At 35.7% G+C, this 21,546-nt stretch overlaps 1 pseudogene; it reads left to right on the forward strand.

The window, feature by feature from the left end:
• The first annotated feature begins 6,759 nt into the window (after positions 1-6,759).
• Positions 6,760-7,107, forward strand: LOC108303720 (annotated as a pseudogene).
• The last annotated feature ends 14,439 nt before the right edge of the window (positions 7,108-21,546 follow it).

Raw genomic sequence — 21,546 nt, forward strand, 5'->3', positions numbered from 1 at the left:
AAAGAGAGAAATACTAAACGGTACAAGGCTTTGTGTCTATAAAATAAAGACAAATAAACAAATAAATGGTCTAGAGAAGACATAGCTGCTTCTCCTTAAATCAAGACCAGAGAGGAATTTTTTCATTGTCCTTACAAAGATGACACAGTGTGGAAAAAAAGAATGCCTTCTTTACAATATGTCAACAACTGATAAAGCAACAAATTTCAAACACATGTTTCTAAAAATGTGCCCCAAAATGTCCTAAAAGGAAATGATACCAGATGGCAATTGACTCGAGTTCCAAGAATGCAAACTCTAACATCTGGTTTGATAGAGGGTCTAATTTAGAATATCTTAGAGGAAAGGAAAAGCTGCAGGCCCTGGAAGTATTCCTTCATAAATATTATTAAATAGCATTTTTCTCGAGTACCATTGTAATAAGGCTTATACAGCTGAGAATTTAAGGTTATATTTTATGGCAAGAACCTTGGTCCAACCTTGGTAATCAATCAGTGTTGAGAGGGAGCAAAAAATGTCCTAACTGGTGGGCACGACGTGGAGATTAAAAAAATCCAGGAATTGATGGTAGTTGAATGTCTTTATTTCTTTTCCTTGCCTACTTGCTCTGGCTAGGGCTTCCAGTACTATGTTGAGTAGAAGTGGGGAGAGGCATGCTTGCCTTGTTTCTAATCTTTTAATTTTTCACCGAGTATGATGTTAGCTGCAGGCTTTTCATATACAGCTTTTATTATGTTGAGATCAATTTCTTCTGTACCTCGTTTGTTGAGTTTCTGTCATAAAAGGATGGTGAATTCTGTCAAATGCTTTTCATCATGTATTGATATGACTGGGTGATTTTCATCCCTTATTCTACCAATTTGATCTATCACATTTATTGATTTGTGTATGTTGAACCATCTTTGCATCCCAAGTATCAATCCCACTGGATCATAGTGTGTGACCCTTCCAGTGTGCTGTTGAATTCAGGTTGCTAGCATTTTATTGAGGAGTTTTAAATCTATGTTCATCAATGATATTAGCCTCTAGTTTTCTCTTCTTTCAGTTTCTTTGCACAGCTCTTGTATGGGTAATACTAGCCCTGTAAAATGAGTTTAGAAGTGTTCCCTCTTCTTCAAATTTTTGGAATATTTGATAAGAAATTATATTAATTTTTCTTTAAATATTTAGTATAATTGACTAGTGAATTCATTTGGTCCTAGCCTATTTTGTGTTGAGAAGTTTTTTTAATAGTTATTCAATCCCCTTCTTTATTAGTTTGTTCAGAGTTTCTATTATTTCATGATTCAGTTTTGGTATATTGTATATTTCTAAGAATTTATTCATTTACTCCATGTTATCCAGTTTATTGATATGTAATTTTTCATAGTGGAATCTTATGATCCTTTTTATTTCTGTGGCATCAGTTGTAACATCTCTTCATTTCTAATTTTATTTGAGTCTTCTCTTTTTTTCTTATTAGTCAAGCTGAGAATTTGCAATTTTGTTTGTCCTTTAAAAAACCCAGTTCTTAGCTTCACTGATTAATTTTTATTGATTTTAAACAATCTCATTTTCTAGCTATATGAAACCTGTTATATTAATTTTAGTACATACAAATGATTGAGTTAAATGATTAGAGAATTAAGAATCATGGTTTTGTGTTTTTACAAAACATATGCTCTAGTCTTTTATTATTAACTTCAACAGAAATAAAACTACTCTCACTGCTATAAGAGTATCTGAACACTTACTCTCAATTCCTGTGCTGATCTCAACAGTGTCTTGCTGTGTCACCCAGGCTGGGGTGCAGTGGCACGATCTTAGCTCACTGAACCTTCACCTCCCAGGCTCAAGTGCTCCTTCCACCTCAGCCTCTCTAGTAACTGGGACCATAGTCACCTGCTACCATGCCCAGTTAATTTTTCATTTTTTCTTTTGTTTGTGGTGTGTTTTTTAGAAATGGGGTCTCCCTATGTTACCCAGGCTAGTCAACTGCTGGACTCAAGCAATCCACCTACCTTGGCCTCCCGAAGTGCTGGGGTTACAGGCGTGAGCCACTGCACCTAGCTTCATTGATTTTCAATTTCATTATTTTATGCTGTAATGTTTATTATTTTCTTCTTTCTGCTTAATTTGGGCTTAGTTTGTTCTTTTATTTATATTAATGGCAAACACCACAATGACTTTTGTACCAAACTAATAGTTGCTTGAGGTGTGAAGTTAGGTTGTTTACTTAGTATCTTTTATGTTAAGGTAGATAGCAACTGCTATAGACATTCTTCTTAGAACCTGTCTTGATGTTTACTAGCTATTCAATGAGATTTTCCCAACACTATACATATTAAGACTGGATTTACAAGTCAGCATATTTTTTGGCAATTTTGCATTTGGCAGATTGCTGTTGCATACAAAAGTCTAAGATTATCATTTTCCTGGAACACTTTAGAAATAATGATATTCTAGATTTGTGGATAGACTTGGTTTATATGGCATTCTGCTACTTACACACTACATTAACTGACATTTTTACATTTTTAGAGTAAGATAATTGTGTTAGGCTGTTCTTACATTGCTCTAAAGAAATACCTAGTGCTGAGTAATTTATAAAGAAAAGAGGTTTAGTTGGCTAACAGTTCTGCAGGCTGTACAAACATGGTGCTGGTATCTGCTTGGCTTCTGGGAAGGCCTCAGGGAGCTTTTATTCATAGTGGAAGGTGAAGCATGAGCAGGCACATCACATGGCTAGAGTGGGAGCAATGGTGAGTGGGAGAGATGCCATACACTTTTAAACAGTCAGATCTTATGAGAACGCACTCACTATCACTGGAACAGTAGCAAGGGGATGGCGCTAAATGATTCATTAGAAATCCAACCCCATGAACAAATCACGTCCTACGAGGCCCCACCTCAAACAGTGGGGATTACAATGCAACATGAGATTTAGAGGGGACAATATCCAAACTATATCAGTGATAACTGATAATCATAATAAAAACTTGCAGCAAGATTCATGTCAAATTATTTCTCTAAAATAGTTTAAAAGGTTTGCCATTGATGCTTTGCTTACACATTTTTTGAGCAAGCCTAAATAATTAGCATAATTTGATTTTTGTTTTGTGAAACACTAAATTATTTTATTGTTTAAGCCAGTTAGTTTCAATTAGATATGTAGTCACTTGAAGCTGAAATTATCCTAACTGATGCAGCAGACATATTTAGCAAAGCCAGTATTTTCTTGATTGACTTGGGATAGGTTTGTGTTTGAGAACATATTTGTTTATTGTTTTATTACCAACTTGTACCTAAATATGCTTTAGTTTGCAAAACTGTAATGGGAAATAATTTATGTTTAATTACATTTTAACTAGTCATTCTCTTGCCATGAAAATCCATGAAACTGGCATTAATCCAAAATAGTGTTGATATGAATCCAGGAACACAGCAAGAGTATTTGATGAAATTGTCTGAAATACAGGACTACTGTTTAATTCAGGGCTCAGCATTGAGACTATTGAATTTGATTTCTTGCTCTCTAGTGTGGGAATTAAAACAAATGGCAGTTTAGGTTTCTCCTAGTTGACTGTAAAACCACTGTGACAAACATCTGCATAAAGAGTTAAAAGTTTAATGAATCATTTTTGTTTTATCTAAAAAAGCCAAAATTCTAAATATCAAAAGCATCAATATGTTCAATAATCTGTAATCAAACATTCAGATCATGGTTGATTTGTTCAGTGTTCATCCAGATGTTTTGTGTCACCCTGAGCGGGACTACCACCTACTGAACATCCTCTTACCGAGAAGTAAAGTCTATGAGTATAAGATGTTGGTATGTGTCCATTATTGTTTTTTCAATACAAGGAAAATATAACTCACTAAGAGCCATAAGAGGTTAACTGTTAGCATTATTTTAATGAGCTTGTTTCAAAATATTTCCAGGTCAATGTTCTAGCAACCAAAAATCACATGTGTCTACTTATTTTCAAATATGGCATAAATGCATCATAAGCATAATGATTATAATATTAAGCCCCCTGATTTATAGGAATTAAAATAGAAGGAATCAAAAGGAGACAATAATAATCACCTGATTACAAACTAACTTTGGGTTCAGTTAGGGAACTAGAGCTGTTACAAATGTTCAGAATAAAGTGGTATAAATAATATAGCAGTTACAGATTTTGTGAATACGGGAAGGGATAGGCAACAAACACCTGAAAGGCTCCAGACAGAACATCAGAGAAGCGATTACTTGTGACTTGAGCCCATGGCATTACAGGAGCTGGCCAAGCCACAGTCACTGAGAAAGTCAAGAAGCTACCACATCTGAAGGCCATGCCTGTGGAGGAAGAGCTTATGGAGAGATCTGTGTTGCTAGCATGCCTGACAGTAGCAGTTGGGAAGTGGGGCTCATGGAGAGGTCTACAGAGCCACTACATCTGGCTACCATGTCCTTCCAAGAATAGTGGCTTATGTTTTACTTCAAACTTCCAAATTTCTCAGTAGTTCTCATTGACAAACTTTATGCCACCCATGAAGGAAAATTCAGAGAAATGTAGTTACCAGCCTTAGAACAATTGGTGGTTGAGTCAAGTCAACATCCACAAATATCCCTTTACTCATATTTGAATTTCAAATAAAGGTAGTAATATTATGTTTTCACCTAATATGTTGCAATTATCCTTTATTCAACTGAAGATTCACTGACTTCCACAAAAGATGAAACGTGAAGTCGCGTTATCATTTTATGCATCTCGGGGTGAGGCTTATTTATTCTCTAGATGATTCAGTCTCTACATTTGATATCATATAGTCAAATATTGAGATACAAGTCTAATGATTATTAAGACATAATAGTTTATATTTTTTGGGAATTGAGCAGAGAAAAATATACATAAATATATTCAAAGCCAAACAGGAGAAAAATACATTTACATGACTTTTACTGTCCCTGTTCATGAAACAACTCACATGGGTTAGATGGTATTTATAATATCCTTCTTCTATTATTATTGTAAATTATTTTGAAACTTAGCAAGTACTTCAGCCAGTCCTACTTCTTTGTCTGATATGGTAACCACATCTTTAGTCCTGAAGGGTTTGTGTTATTAGCAATTCTACTACTATTTTGCTGTACCATAGAACATGAGAAAACTGAGAGAAGCCCATCAAGAGAATCTTCCAGATTCCTAGCATGTTCATCCCTGGTGCCACTGTGTCCAACCAATACAATGTTCTCGTGATAATCAGGATTAATCTCCTCAGCCAAAGCATAACTATTTCTTGACACACTGTTTCAGTGTCATGCGGAGCCCTGAGGAAGCAGGTGGCTCCTGGTTACTCCTTCCTTCTCTCCATCTCAACTTGTGGTTCAATGGAACCATTGCTGTGTCCCCTGGTGGGAACATTCCTCCCTTATGATCTGCAATCTCCAAACAAATGGAACTGGAAGAACAGGAAATGTGTTTTGACAGTGGGTTCTAGAGATAAATAGAGAAAGGTATTTCACTATTTTTCCTCCATTTTCCCCTCCATTTTGTCTTCTGGTTATTGACACTTCACTCTAGCAATGCCTCCAACCTCAGTAGTGAGAGTCAGTTTGCATGAGTGAAGCCCTAATAGCCTAAGTGTCCTAGTGCAACACTTTGATTGTTTCAGCTTAGTTTACCCACTACCTGTGTACTGCATTGACTCTGTGTCATGCCCTAAGCAACAAATGACATGTTTTCTGTTGGCCCTCCTGCTCCACCACCCTTTATCTTACTTTTAGTCTTAAATGTTAGAATAGGAAACTAACCAAGTCAACAGCAACAAGCAAAAAAATATTGATTATTATCCCCAAATTCCTTAAATTATTCTCCTGTGGTCTAGCTTAAAGAAACAAATACTGTCTTTAGAGGGAATCTTTCTAAAATAACAATATCAATGCATCACTTTATCTATAATCATAATCTGAACATACTTAATTACCAAGAACCAGTTAAGTGAAAAATTCATGTAAATGAGTTTCAGGTGAGAGCAGTGAATATGAAGAAAAGAGAACAAAGGTCAAAGGATTACTCAGTGTAGAGAAAAGAAAGCTATGAAATGACAATAGTCTTTCAATACCTCTCCCATTCTCATCGAGAGTTATTAATGGGAAAAATTTAGGTTAGCTTAGGTAAAAACTTCCTAAGTAAAAACATCAAAGAGGCTGGAATGGATTATTAAAGAGAAACTTAATGAAACTAGTCTGCAGTTTCCAAGCAGTGGTCTGTGTTCAGACAGCAATGAACTCTGTGATCCAAAAGGTCCTTATAATTTCTGGCTCTTTCATATTGTATCTTATTCACAGAGAGGAAATATGGTCCCAAATGCCTGGAAATACAATATAAATGTATGGCAGAGCAAAGTGAAATCATTATCTTATGCCCATTCTAGGGGTGGGAGGAGGGTGTGGGGAGGAAGAATTCTGGCAGGTTTATGTCTTGCAAAGCACTTTCTCCCATGCAGCCTTCTCTTAGGCTGCCCTATGAGATAAATATCTTTGACTTCACATTGCAGAAGTATCTATTTAAGGTCACACAACCAAAAGAGAAAGAAGAGGGTGCATGGAATATGTATTGATATCCAAGAAAAAAACCTATTATGGTCTCTATAAATAAAAGGTCTCATGAATAAAGTTCATTCTATATACTTTAATCAATGTTCATGTAATCTGACAAACACCATTACAAGCATAAATCTTAAATACGGACATTTGTGATTAATAGAAACATCTCCAGCTTCTCAGACCTCATGATGAGTAGCAAAATGGCAACTGCCAGCAGGATGGTTCAGACACTAAGTCACATACTCCATTAATAAAGTTCCCAGACAGAGAGATACCAATCTAAATCCAATGCATCAGAAGCTTTGAGATCAGGAGGACTATTATCTCACTCCTCTTCAATTTCACAGATTCTAAGGAAAGCAAATCACCAGCTTTGCTTATATATCAGGGTCTGCCAAACACTACAGTAATAAGAAAAACACTACCTCAGAAGAGTGTCTCAAAAAGAAATCAAATTTATCCAATGTGGACTGCTGTTTGTCATAAGACAAAAGAATTGTCTTTATAATAAGAGACTTCCAAATGACAAATAAGAAATTGTACATTAAAACACATTAATACTCTGCAAAACAATATAAAAAATTTATATTTTTTTACATTAGAACACTGTAAATCCTAATTTAGGAATTTTTGTCAGCTTCTCCACAGGTTTACTTGTTTATATACTTTATACTTATTAAAGGATACATTAAAAACAAACAAAAAAAAACTGTCTCCAAAATTGATTGCTACAGCATCATTATCTCAAATTTGTCAGCAATAGATACTGACAAATAGATACAATGTCAGCATTAAGATACTGAAAAAGAGTTTCTGCTTTGGAGTTTGTTAGACATTTTCAATCCTCTGACAGGTAAGAGCTGCATTACTTTTAAACACTTACTTAACCTCTCTGAGCCATTGTTTCTCCCTCTGCAAAAGCAGAGAAAATAATATACACCCTGAAGAGATGTTTTGAACAGAAATTTCCCAACATAGTGCATTTTCCTTCCTTTCCCTGTCTGCATTTATTTGTCCATTCTATACCTAAATTGGTCTGATCAGCTTTTATTAAGATAAAATGGAACTCAACAAATCTAATGCACTAGCATTAGATTTACAAGATAATCGCAAATTGTAGGACAAATGTAAATAGAAATGATACAATCAGATCCTGTGAACAACAGGGTTATACATTCAGTCACGGGGTGTTCAACAAAATGTTCCTGAATTACTGACTGCTTTGAATTTACTGGGAGAATCTGGGAAACTAAGGGCATAATGCTACTAAAATGGCCTTTCCAACAGAAATACAATGTGAGCTATGTGTAACTTTAAGTTGTTTAGTAGCCACAAGCAAAAAAGTAAAAATAGCAAAATTGATTTTAATAATATTTTAACCTACTATATCCAAAATATTATCATTTCAAAATGTAATCAACATAACAAATATTAATGAGATTTTTTTTTCAATACTAAGCCTTCAAAATCTGGTATGTATTTTACATCTACAGCACATCTCAATGCTAGTCCCATTTCAAGTACTCAGCAGTCACTTTGGCTTGTGGCTTCCACCCTGAACAGTGCAACGCCAGATGACAGAGTTCTGGGCAGAGATGAACATACAAAACAGAAGCCATGGGAAGGAAGCCAACTCATTGCTCTGTAGGTAATGACAGGTTGCTAAAAGTTACTCTAGCCCAGACCTCACTTAAATCTTAGGTCTGTCCTGAGCTCCTGGACCAGAGACCAAATGCCTTTTGGGCAGCCTCTGACCTCCTCATGAGCTTCTTTGTGAATTTTTAGAGGTTTTGGTCATTGACCTGTGAAGCCAGCAAACAAAAAATTAGTCTTGGGGCCCATGGGATATATTTCCAAACTCCCAAAGCTCTCGGGGGAACAAAGGGACTTAAGGACTATCTTCAGAGCTGCACAAACATTTTGTGGTCCAGCTGTGGGGCCTTACGCCTTGAGTCTTCTGGGAATCCTCAGGTCAGTGACATAGCCTGGCTTTGAAAAAAGAGGCGTTTGGGGCAGTTTATTGTCTTTCATTTGTTTGCAAAAATCAATGAAGCCTCATTAAGGAAAGGAAGGGGTTGGTCTTTCCTCTGGTTCATTTTATCTTTGTTGCTGTTTGAACAGGTGCAAAGGCCAGAAATATCTGGCGTATTTATAACATTTTTGGTCGAAACAAATCATTACAAATTTGGTCAACAAACTTTTTAAACTAACCCCTTAAAAAAAAAGACAAGCTTTAATTTTTGGACAGTTAAAAATCATACATTTCACACTTTTTTTTCTCACCTATAAAAGGTTTTAAAGTATCTGACACCTGACATTCCCACTGCTGGTACCCCAACTTAACCTCTCACTTGGACCCTTCCTGCCTAAGGCTCCAAATCTCTTTGAACTCCCACTTGACTGCCCTCTTTTAGGCATCCCCATCAGCCCCCAGTTTTCAGTCCACACCATCACAACCTTCCTAAAGCACACCTCCGATCGTGTCATTTCTATTACTAAGAATTATTAATTTTAGGTGCTATGTTCCAGGCATGTGCACTTTACTCTGTGAAATCCTTACAGAGGATTTCTCTTGGAAATAGTAACTCTTATCATATTCATTTTATTGTTGAAAAACTGAGGGTTAGGTAAAGCCCGGGAGCAAACAATTTATAAACGGCCAAACTGAAATTTGAATCCCGGCAAACTGAGTCGCACTGCATGAACAAGAAGCTATTTCAAAAATACTCAGTGGCTATTTCACTATGCATATCAAAACATTACGTTTCTCACCTTAAATATATGTGATAAAAAAATAAGAGCATTTAGAAACTTGTATAACATTTTAAGTGAGTACTTTTATGACTGAATTTACCTGGGACTTGTAAAAAAAATTACTCAGTGCCATCCCATTCTTTCACAAATCCAGTCCAAACATTTTTATCAATTATCCCCACCATTTTCACAAATCGATGCTCTTATTTCACACCATTTCCACTGGCTAAAATGCTAAATCTCTGCCATTTCAATGATTTTTAAGGCCCATTTATTATTCATTTTGATCTTTTTAACCCCCCTGGGAGGTATACCTCACAGGAATCATTAGCTTCGATTTCGGACACAAAGGAGGAAACAAGACCAGAGAGCATAATTGCCCTGCCCAGGGTCAAACAGCTAGTGATGGTGGATCTCCAGGGTCCAGGCTAGTTTATGTTCACTACTCAATGTCCCACTACCCCTTCCATCTCTGGCCCTCAAGTGGTTTCACATCCAAATATGAAGATAAGTACGTCTGTAAAACCTGTGCCACAGGGCACAGTTTGAATGCCAGAGGCTGAGGTTGCAGTGACCCAAGACTGTGCCACTGCATTCCAGGCCTGGCAACAGAGTGAGACTGTGTCTCAAAACCCAAAAAAACAAACAAACAAAAAATCAAATATTCCTTGGAAAATTCCTTTTGCTTTGCATATGCTTCCAGAAAAATAATTACAATATTTTAGAAAAGGGTGAAACAAGCACAGAGAAAATCACTTTTATCAGTTAAAATATAGAACACTAATTAATTATTGATCATTACATTCTTCTTATTACAAACATTGGAGTTATTGCCATCTGACCATCTATATCTAAACCTAACGCTGCCCATCCTATGCAATTTGGGTTTCTTATTTTAAGCAAAATGCACCTCAAGTTGTGATTGCTGTTTGTTTTCCTTATGTCTGCACTAACATTTATAAAAGATAAAATTTGGACCTAAGATTTTGACTTCAGCTATGGCAAAGACTAACTCACTAGGAGAGATTATCTTTTTTGTATCTTCTCACTTATCAAATTGCAAAAGTTAATTTATCATTATGACAAAATCCTGCTATACAGTCTACCTTCAACTAAGTAACCAGGGAGGTTTTTATAAATATCAGAGAATTTAGCTTCACCAGTGATCAATTTGTGGGGCAGTCAGCATGTTCTAGGAGTGTTCTTTTAGCCTAACAGAGAACATGTGTCCCTGGTCATTTCTCCATTCCCTTCAAGAAGGGCACAAAATATTAAAATAAAATATAATTATGCAACTACGTATTGCTTGTATATTCTTCTTGCACTCATAGGACTTTGTATGATTGGGAAGAAGGCAGGATACAAAGGAAAAAGTGACCTGCTAAAGGAGCTTAAGTGAAGACCCACCCCAGACTTTCCAGAAAGAGCCAGAAAAAAACTTTGGGCCTAATTCAAAGCACAAAAATCCCACATCGAATCCCTTCCTGGGAAATGGGTTGATTAGGTGACAGCTGTGCCTTAGATTTATAGAGCTCATTTTTTTCACAAAGTATTTAAATTTTTTGTACAGATTTCAAATGTATACGTATAAAGTAAATATTTATATAATGAAAGTATGAAATAAAGTTAACTTTTGACTGGTTTTAATATTTTCTAGAAGTTCACACATTTTACCTGGAGTCAACCTGTCAGACAGCAGCCAAGTCTATAGATAGGAAATTGGCAACAGAGTGTATACATGTTCCCTTTTAAGGGGCAATTAATGCAAATTTGTACCTGAAGCCTAGATTTCATGTATCTTTGTCCTTTGGATTCTTTTAACCAGATCTTTCAGCTTTCCATGGCTTATTCTATCCTGTTCATATTGAGATTTCACAACAAGTTAAAAGCCACTAGTATGTGTGTGTGTGTATATATGTGTGTGTGTGTGTGTGTGTGTGTATATATATATATACATACGCTTGTGTGTGTATATATATACACACACAGATACATATATGTGTATATACACACACACACACACACACACACACACACACACATATATAGTCATTGTCAAATACATATATAGTCATTTAAAAATCAAATATTCCTTGGCTGGGTGCAATGGCTCAGGCCTGTAATCCCAGCCTCTATTTATTACTACCATTATTTAGATATTTAATTTATAGACATACACTTAATATCTGTACAAAAAATTAAACACTTTGGAAAAAAATGAGTTCTATAAATCAGTTGATTACCTCTTTGAAAAAAATTTAAAGATAAAAGGAGCCCAAGTCACAGTCTACATTATTTCTGCTCATTACACATTCCTAAAAAAAAGAATGAGAGAGAATATTAGTGTATTCTACATTATCTTGATTTCACCAGTTCATTTTATAGGATTATTTTCTTGGTTATCATTCTAATAAGTGGGTATATGCAATCAACAAGAGACAATTTTAAAAGAAAAGTAGAAACAGTATAAAAACTAGAATACAATTTTTATGATTATTCATTGCATGTTATTTTCTAAGCATTGCCATTCTAAATAACAAAGCTATTGGGAAGAATTCCACAGCTTAAAATTTCATTTTGGAGCTCAATATTTTTCTTTAAAAAAAATTATAATGGTGTGCAGAATCAAGTAATAAGAAAACTATGCTGATGGTTTTAGTATTCAGCCCTTCTGATTACATTTGCATATACCCAGGCATTTTTAGAAAAAAAGTAAAAGAAAAATACAGCCCTAGTATTACCAGAAAAAATTAAATGCCATTGTCCCAAATAAGCTGTCTGTTCCTAGAAGAGTCTTCTTGGTGATGGTAGACATCTAAATGCAAAATTGCAAATTGAGCAGGGATTCTGAACAGCAGAAATAATTTAATCACATTTAATGACAGTATTTTGAAAAGTTAATTTTTCCCTCTTAATATATAAAGAGCTCCAGATAAGCAATAATGAATAATAAACATAGAGATAAAAAAATACTGAACAGATTTAGAAAAATCAACACAATTTAAAATGGCTGATAAATATGTTGATAGCTTTTCATTCCCACTAGCAATCTCATGGACAATAAGAGAACATGAGCCCATCTGCACAGCCTAATTCTTCTAATTACTTAGTGATAAACAGAAAATCATTGACATGACGCAGATGAATAAATTCTGTGACACAAGTTCGGGGGAGAAAATAGGTTTATGTAGGAATAAAGAAACTGAAAATAGATTGCCTGTTCTCTCATTGAAAAATCAGGGGACACTCCATCTAAGACAGAAGAAGGATTCTTCTCTGCAACCTCACCAGCATCTATTTTTTTTTTTGACTTTTTAGTAATAGCCATTCTGACTGGTGTAAGATGATATCTCATTGTGGTTTCAGTTTGCATTTCTCTAATGATTAGTAATGTTGGGAATTTTTTATATTTTTGTGAGTTGCATATATCTCCTTTTGAGAAGTATTTGTTCATGTTCTTTGCCCAATTTTTAATGGGGTTGAGTTTTGCCTGTTAATTTAAGTTTCTTATAAATTCTGAATATTAAGCCTTGGTTGGTTGCATAGTTTGCAAATATATTCTTCCATCCTGTAAGTTGTCTGTTCACCCTGTTGATAGTTTCTTCTGCTGTGCAGAAGTTCTTTATTTTAATTAGATCCCACTTCTCAATATTTGGTTTTATTGCAACTGCTTTTAGAGTCCTCATCATGAAATCTTTGTCAGGATCTATGTTCAGAATAGTATTTCCTATTGGCACCAGCTCTTCTTTATACATGTGGTTTAATTTGGCTATAAATCTATCTGGTTCAGTACTTTTTCTGGTTGATAGGTTTTTTATTACTGATTCAATATGGGGACTCGTTATTGGTTGGTTTAGGATTTCAGTTTCTTCCTGGTTCAATCTAGGGAGGCTGTATATTTCTAGGATTTTATCCAATGTATCCATTTCTTCTGGGTGTTCTAGTTTGCATGCATAGAAGTGCTCATAATAGTCTCTGTGGCCTTTTTTGTATTTCTGTGAGGTTGGTGATAATTTCCCCTTTGTCATTTATGGTTGTGTTTATTTTAATATTTTCTCTTTTTTTATTAGCGTAGCTAGTGTAGTTTCTAACCACAAGAAATAGTGGAAATTATAAATAAAAATTTGAACCAATAATAAAAATGTTTATCACAACTACAGAAAAGACAATTATTGATTCAAGTAAGAAGTAAAAATAAAATAGTATTCTACTTAAACAACAATTAAAATACAAATGCAATCTTTTATCTCAAAAGAGAGAAAGAAGAAATAAAATAAGCGTTAACTCAAGCTGTTAGAATCAACAATCCTAAGGAAAACAGATAGAAATAAATGACTGTGTAAAATAGATATGACTACACTGAAATAAGTAAACATGGAAAAACTAAGTAAAATAAATATTTTCAAATAAATTATTAGCAAGCCTCTGAGGAAAATATGTGGAAAAAAGCAATATAAAGAACAAATAAATAAAATTTAAATAAATATAAATAAGCTAAAGCATACAGCAACTAAAATATTAAACAAATGAACAACCTCTATAAATGCATTTAATAAAATTTAAAACAGTCTGTGATTTTTGAGAAAATAAAATTCACAAAGAAAAAAAAAAACATCATGACTCCATGGCTGGGTAGTTTTAAGAATAAAATTATCTAAAACTGTGAGAGAAGATATAAATTCTATGCTACATAAATGTTTTGTGGAAACATAGATGAAATGATTTCCACTAATTTTACCAAGCAAATATTTTTGTTAAATTAAATCTAACAAAAAAACACCAAATAATAGTATAAGTCAATAGCAGTTGTTAATAGAGAAGTAAATATCCTCAACAAAATTTTCAGTATAATGTTAAAAGTGTAATCTGTCGTGACTAAGAAATATTTTAGACATTCAAGAGATTGAAAATCAGGGTATATGATAGGATACGCTATATGAGTAGGTTTAATTTTTTTAAATAAGTTCATTTCAAAAGATTTATGAAAAAGATTTGGCATTTAGAAAAACTATTTTAATGAATGTCTCCAAATCTATCTATAATTCAAAATTTTTAAAGAAATTAAAATAGATTAACATTGTCTCAAGTAATAGGCAACTTTTAAATCAAACCAGTAATCAATAAAATGTTAACAGCAAACATTTAGAGCCATTGATATGGTTTGACTCTGTTGCCACCGAAATCACATCTTGCAGCTCCCATAATTCCCACGTGTTGTGGGAGGGACCCAGAGGGAGATGACTAAACTAAGGGGGCAGGTCTTTCCTGTGCCGTTCTCATAGTGAGTAAGTCTCACAACATCTGATGACTTTAAAAATGGGAGTTTGCCTGCACAAGCTCTTTCTTTGCCTGCCACCATCCACTTAAGATGTCACTTGCTGCTCCCTGCCTTCCACCATGCTTGTGCCCCAGCCACGTGGAACTGTGAATTCTCCATTAAGCCTCTTTCCTTTGTAAATTTCCCACAGCATTAAAACAGACTAATACAGTCATTTTATTTAAATCACAAAGTAATGCTGACTACTATTGTTGTTTCTAACATAAAAGTTTTGAAAAAAAGAGAAATCATTAGAAGCAACTTTTAAAATTAATTTTGTGAAGTGGGGCTGTGATATTATGAAATACATATTTGGTCTTTGTCCAGTCTCCAGGCATCCAACTCCTAAAATATTTGGAATCCTTAAAGTGATGTGTCTTTTTGTATGCTAATGAGTTGCCTAGAAGATGGCAGAATCTAAGCAGCTTCAGGATGGGGGCTAAACTTTCAGTCACACCCCCAACCTCCAAGGAAGGAAGAGGACCTGAAGTATGGATTGATCACTAATGGTCAATGATTAATCAAATCATGTCTCTGTAATAAGGCTTCCATAAAAGACCAAAAAGAATGGGTTCAGAGAGCTTCTGGACAGAGCGTGTGGGGGTTCCTGGAGGGTGGTGCACTCCATCTCCATGGGGACAGCTCTTGCACTTAGGATACTTCCGTACCTCATCTCATGCATCTTTTCATCCGTATCCTATTGTAATCAACCAGTAACCATAAATAAGTCTTTCTCTTAGTTCTGTAAGCTGCACTCTAGTAAATTCACCAAACCCAAGGAGAAGGTTATGGAAACCCCAGTTTATAGCAGGTCAGTCAGAAGCACAGGTAAAACAACCTGGGGCCTGTGACTGGTTCTGGAAGTGGAGGGAAATCTTGTGGGACTGAGTCCTCAACCAATGGAATCTGATGCTATCTGCAGGTAGATAGTGTCAGAATTGAATTAGACGACACCGAGCTGGTGTCCGCTACAGAACTGATGTTTTCCTTGGTGGTGGGGAGAAACTCCCACACATTAGTCACAGAGTCTTCTGTGCTGATTGTTGTTGAATGAGAGAATAGAAAAAAACTGACATTTTTTTAACTCAGAGTCAACTCAAAATAAATACATAAATTTTATAGTATTTTTATAGAACTGAAGTAAAGATTTAACACAGAATGGAAAAAGAAACTATGTTAATGGGATGCATAAAAAATAAATAGCAAAAATTCAGGAATAATATTAACAGGCATAAAACCCAGAAGACTTTTTGTGTTCTGGAAGGAATGACAAAATTTTTAAGTATGGCAACTCTCCCACCTCCCATAAATACACAGATTTAATCCAGTTCAAAATTAAAGGGAGCTTTACAAAAACTCTGTAAAATAAGCACAAACTTTATCAGAAGTCCTAAACATATTATAAAGTTTAAATGTATTAAATACTGACTATTGGTACAAAAATGTCTATGCATAGTGGAACATAATAGATTCCCCAACAATAAATTCCAACATATTTGATAATTGAAAATATGATTAATGAAAGATTAAAAATCAATGGATAAGAGAAAGAATATTCTAGAAATGGTTTGGGTTCATTTGAGTAGAAATTTTGGGGAAAAAATACAGATTCTTACTTCATATACCAGCATAAACCTCATATATGTTAAACAGTTATATGTAAAAAAATACTAAACATAAAATCTTAAAAGATAAAATAGAAGCTCATCTTATTAAACTTTTGAGGGGAGTAATGAGGGAAGGGCAGACAGGTAATGAGAAGTAAATAATTTTAAGCTAAAACTTAATAAATTACAAATAAAAATAAAAATAGTTTTAATTACATAAAGTTTTTAAATCTATGGGTAAAACATTGAAAATAAATATCCAAAACAGAAACATATTTACAACAAAATGAGAGTTAAATTCCTTATTAAATAAAGAGCTATAAAACAGATAAGAGAAGTAAAAAGTATCAAATACATGAATGATTAAAGGACATGATAAGAAATTCACAGAAAAAAATACAATTAATATGCTGCCATTTCTGAAAATATTCAGCTTTTCTAGGAATCAAAGAAAATGATTTGATAATTGATCTGCAAAATTAGGGAGAAACAGAAATGTATAAGCACAGCCTGGCAAGGATGGATGAAATAGAGACCCTCACACATAGCCTGCTGCAGTATAAATTTATACATGTTTGGAAAGAAATCTGAGGAAATGTTATTCCCTTTTACCTGGTAATTTCACTTCTAGATATAAATTTAAGGAAAGCATTCTAAGTAGAGACGAGGTTTTAGGCACAAAGAGTTTTTCTCAGGCTCTTATTGGTTGGTTGGTTTGTTTTCCTAGATGCAAATCAGATTCATTTTTTAATTTTTCATATTGACAATGGAAACAACTTAGAAGTGTAACCCAAGAACATTAATTATTTTCTGGTATACATACTCAATGACATATTATGCAAAATAGACTATAATATTGTTAAATGAAAAAAAAAAAGATGTAAATTATATGCATAATAGACTAAGTGTTCAAATTAAAGTTTCACATGAATAAAAGAACTAAAAGGAAATATATTAAAATCCTAATGGCAGTGGTGATTGGTTGACAAAACTCTATGTGCTATGGAGTTTTTCCTAATTTTCTCTATTGTCAAATTTTTCTTTAGTGAATATGAATAATTTTTATTTTTGATAAAACAGCAACAAAAACACTAAACAAAGATGACTAATTTGCATCAGCTACTAGGTCAGCAGTTTTCTGAGCCCTGGAAGGGGAAGAAGCTCTTCTGGAGAGAGTGGGGTCAAGCACCTCCCTTTTCCCCAACATAGCCTCTCTTCTGAGAGTCAAGCACAGCTCTGATACAGGGGTGGGCTGGGAAGGAAGAATTCGGAACAGCTGGAGCAGATTCAGAACCATGACATGCATTCCCCTTCAAAGGCAGCTCAGAGGCTGGCAAGGTGAGTGAGAGCTCAGAGGCAAGTCAGAGCTTACAAATGGGTGGATTAAGCTAAAAATGAGCAGGAGGCATCCTGAGGGCACCACTCGTGCTCAGAGTGAGTACAGAGAGCAATGCAGCATTTGACACCTGCAGACTAACCAGCAGCTGCATATAAGCTGCGGGAGGAAGTTAAAAGCCGTACTGAGTGGTTGTGTTCATGCATGGAAAAGCCAAGGAAATAAGGAAGTGATTAGAAGAGCTCATTTCAAATTGGTAATGAAGTATATCATTTATAACTAAGCCTCTCTTAGTTTCATCATTTGTTCTAAATTTTGAGTATTGTCAGGTAGAGGTGATGTTTTCCAACAATTATGCTTTAATTTTACATAATGCAATTTTTTTGGAAAAAAAAAAAGAAATATATAAGAAGGAAACTAGAAAAATCTGACCCTGGATTGGGTTTGCTTAGCCAAATGGCTTAAATATTACAAGCCTTGGTTTTCCTGTTTATGGGGATTCAGTAGTTAATTGAGCCTCTCTATTCCAGGCACTGTACTCGGCACCAGAGATTAATGGTGAGTAAGACAGACAAGCTTCTCGCCCTTCAGAGGACCAGCAGGAAAGCAGAGAACTGAAGACAGTGGGATGAGTGCCATGGAAGGGGATAAAGGAGGGTTGGGGTTATAGAGGCTTCACAGTAGTGACATCTCATCCAAGATCAGAGAACACATGGCCTCCTTGAAAGACAAGGGGTGGGCTTTCCATTTGGCTCGACAGAAAGAGGCATGTCATGCTAAGCCTTTTCAGACAAGGTGTGGGAAGATATTGCAGGTTTCAAGCACAAGGGTCACACAAGCAAATGTTCATTTCTGAAAGATCACGCCTGGGTATATGAAGAAAGAACATGAGAGAGGAGGCTGCACTGTACACTCTCGCAGAAAGACAGGGGAGCAAGAACAGCACACGGGCCTATAGATTTGTGTGCAAGAATGAAAACAGAGACAGAACTTGGGTTATGAGCAGAAGAAGGATGTCACCCAGGTTTCTGATCTTATTAACTGGGAGGAAGTTGGTGCTATAATCTGGGACACAGATAAGAAAGGAGGAGCAGACCTGAGAGAGAAAATATTGATTCCAGTTTTGAACACATTGATTTTGAGGGACTGTGAGGCATTTAACTTGTGACGTCTTCCCCTTCTCCCCAAATTTAACTTGTGGAGTTGATGAGAAGTCTGAAGCTCCAGAGGGAGAGCTGGTTTTAGGACAGTTTTAGAAAACCTTACAGTAGTAAATAGCTGTGTGTGAATGAAGCCGTCCAGAAAGAGTACTCAGAGGGAGAAATGAGTCATGGCAGAATTCTGACAAATCCCAATACTGAAGGTGGAATACAAGAAGAGGAGCTTGAACAATCCCTAAGACAGAGTGGCCATAAGGGTAGAAATAAAATTTTATGGCTGCAAAGTCACAGAGGTGAGGGAGGAAGTAGTAAAGGGTGCCCAATGCCATGGAACATAAAATAACACAAAGGCCAAGAGGTATCCGCTAGAATCAGCCATGAGGTGTTATTAGTAAACTTGGCCAAAGAATTAATGTGGCATGATGAGGACAGAACCCAGATTGCAGTGGCTGAGGAGTGAATGTCATGTGATAAACAAGAAACAGCAAATGGGGACAATTCCACAATTCCTTTAACAAAATTCAACCATGAAATGGAGATGACGGGGAAAGAGATTGAGAAATTGTATTTATTTCCTAGAACGGCCATAGTAAATTACCACAAAGTAGACAGCTTAAAACATTTATTGCATCCCAGTTCTGGGAGGCTAGAAGTCTGAAATCAAGATGTTGGCAAGGCCAGCATCCCGCTGAGATTCTAGGGAAGACTCCTTCCCTGCCTTCTCCTAGCATCTGGGGCCTCCTGGCAGTCCTTGGTGTTCCTTGGTTTGTAGCTGAGCCACACAGTCTCTGCCTCCTCCTTCATAGGACCTTCTTCCCTCATGTCTGTGTCTCTGTGTCTGCCTATTCCTCATCTTTCTTATAAACACACCTGTCACTGGGTTTAGGGCCTGCCCTAATCCAGTATGATTTCATTTTAACCTAACATCTGCAAAGACCTTTTTTCCAAATGAGGTCACATTCTGAGATTCTGGTAGATATGGATTTTGGCACTATTCAACCCAGTACAGAAATATATGGACAAAGTGATTTTTGTTTGTTTCAGTGCTTGCTTGTTTTATTTAATAATGTTACATGTAGAAAATTAAATCACTGGGTCCTTTGTGATACATACATAATGCCAATTTGAAAAACCTACGTTTCCTAGAGATAACAATTATTTGATAGGAAGTTCTCCCAAAATCTAATGAGATGTTATACCAAATCTGAGATTCATGAAAGAAATGGCCCCTATAAATGGTAACGCTATAGTAACTTAGCATCATTTCTTGTGGCTTTCAATACATAACTGTTTTAACTCTTTTGAAATTACACAAATGTAGACAAGACTTGTGGGATAGAAGAGAATGAGATTTTGTACCTTATTCAATTTCAGATTTTCTCTAGGGTAGCATGATTTTAAAATAATCCATTTCCATAAGGGGCAATTTAGGCCTTTTGTTTACAACTTGCCAAAGGGTAAAAAAATCTAGCTTATACAGTGTTTAAATAAATTGGCCAGTTGGGGAGGGTATCATGTAGTTACAATTTGTTATCGTTTTATTGGGATTAAAATAATTAACTTATATACCTCATTTCCTCATGGCATGACTAAAATAAAATAAACAGAACAAAAACAGATCCCCTACCTTGAAAAAGAAAACAGACAAAACGTCAAGACCAGCTACACCAGAGGTATTTGAAATACTGGAGTCCATTCTCTCTTCACTGAGGTTTTATTACAAGAATTAAAATTCTGAATATTAAACCCACATTGGAAATAGCTATTAAAATAAGCAGGAAACGCAGAAAAGATAGTTCTCTTATACCATATTTTCATTTCTAGTCTCATCCTGTATAGCTTTAACTAAAATGCAGCAATCTAAAAATGCATACATGTTACACTGGTGCCAGTGGAATAACCATAATTTTTATTTACCTTTCATTTCTTCCTGAAGGCAAAAATCCGAAAGGAAACACCTGCAGATTTTGCCTTCTAGTCTTGACTTTTCTAGCAATATGACCCACAGACTAGAGTTTGGACACTGTTTCATTTCAGATTGGATGAAGGGAAAATTGTAAAGTGCCTTTTACATAGCCACCTGCTCCTTTTCCCCTAGTGGCAAGGACTCAGCTCCCCACTGGCTGGGTGCACCAGTACATTTCCTTTTTGAAGCTTACTGCAGGAAGCTCTGCACAGGTGTGCCTCACAGCCAGCACCTGGGGACCATTACTACTACTACCTTCCTGTGATGGGTGGTGGGGCTGGGAGCTGAATACTGCCCACTCCACCCAAGTTCTTCTTGGCTCACACGACACCCACTGCCCTTCCCCATCGTATGTTGATCTTGTAGATCACAGACAAGAAGCAGCTCCAATACTTAAGAGATCAGGTGGAGTCAAATGAGCCCACAAAAGGACTCTCAAAGGGGAGGAGAGGAGAAAACCTAGGAGAACGGGTTTGTTCCAGAAGACAAGGGAAAAGATTGTTTTAAGGACAGAATGATTGGCTGTTGTAAAATCTGCTGAGAAATTAAGTAATATGAAAGCTGAACAGTATCCTTTTAGTTTGGGGCCTTAAGGATGATTGGTGACCTTAGCAGGAGCCATTTCAGGAATGACGGGGGTGGAAGTTGGATTGAAGGGGGTTGAGGAGAGTGTAGGAAGTATGTTGTTCAACAAAAATTCACTATTTTGTGAGCCTATCTGTGTTCATCATCTAACAGGATGGAAAAATAACTAATAACTCTCAATTGCCTGGTTATGCTGTAGGATTTTTGGAGACAGAAAGACCGAGAAAGAGAGAGAGAGAGAAGAGAG

This window comes from Cebus imitator, unplaced genomic scaffold (genome assembly GCF_001604975.1).
Source record: "Cebus imitator isolate Cc_AM_T3 unplaced genomic scaffold, Cebus_imitator-1.0 Scaffold2, whole genome shotgun sequence".
NCBI lineage: Eukaryota > Metazoa > Chordata > Mammalia > Primates > Cebidae > Cebus > Cebus imitator.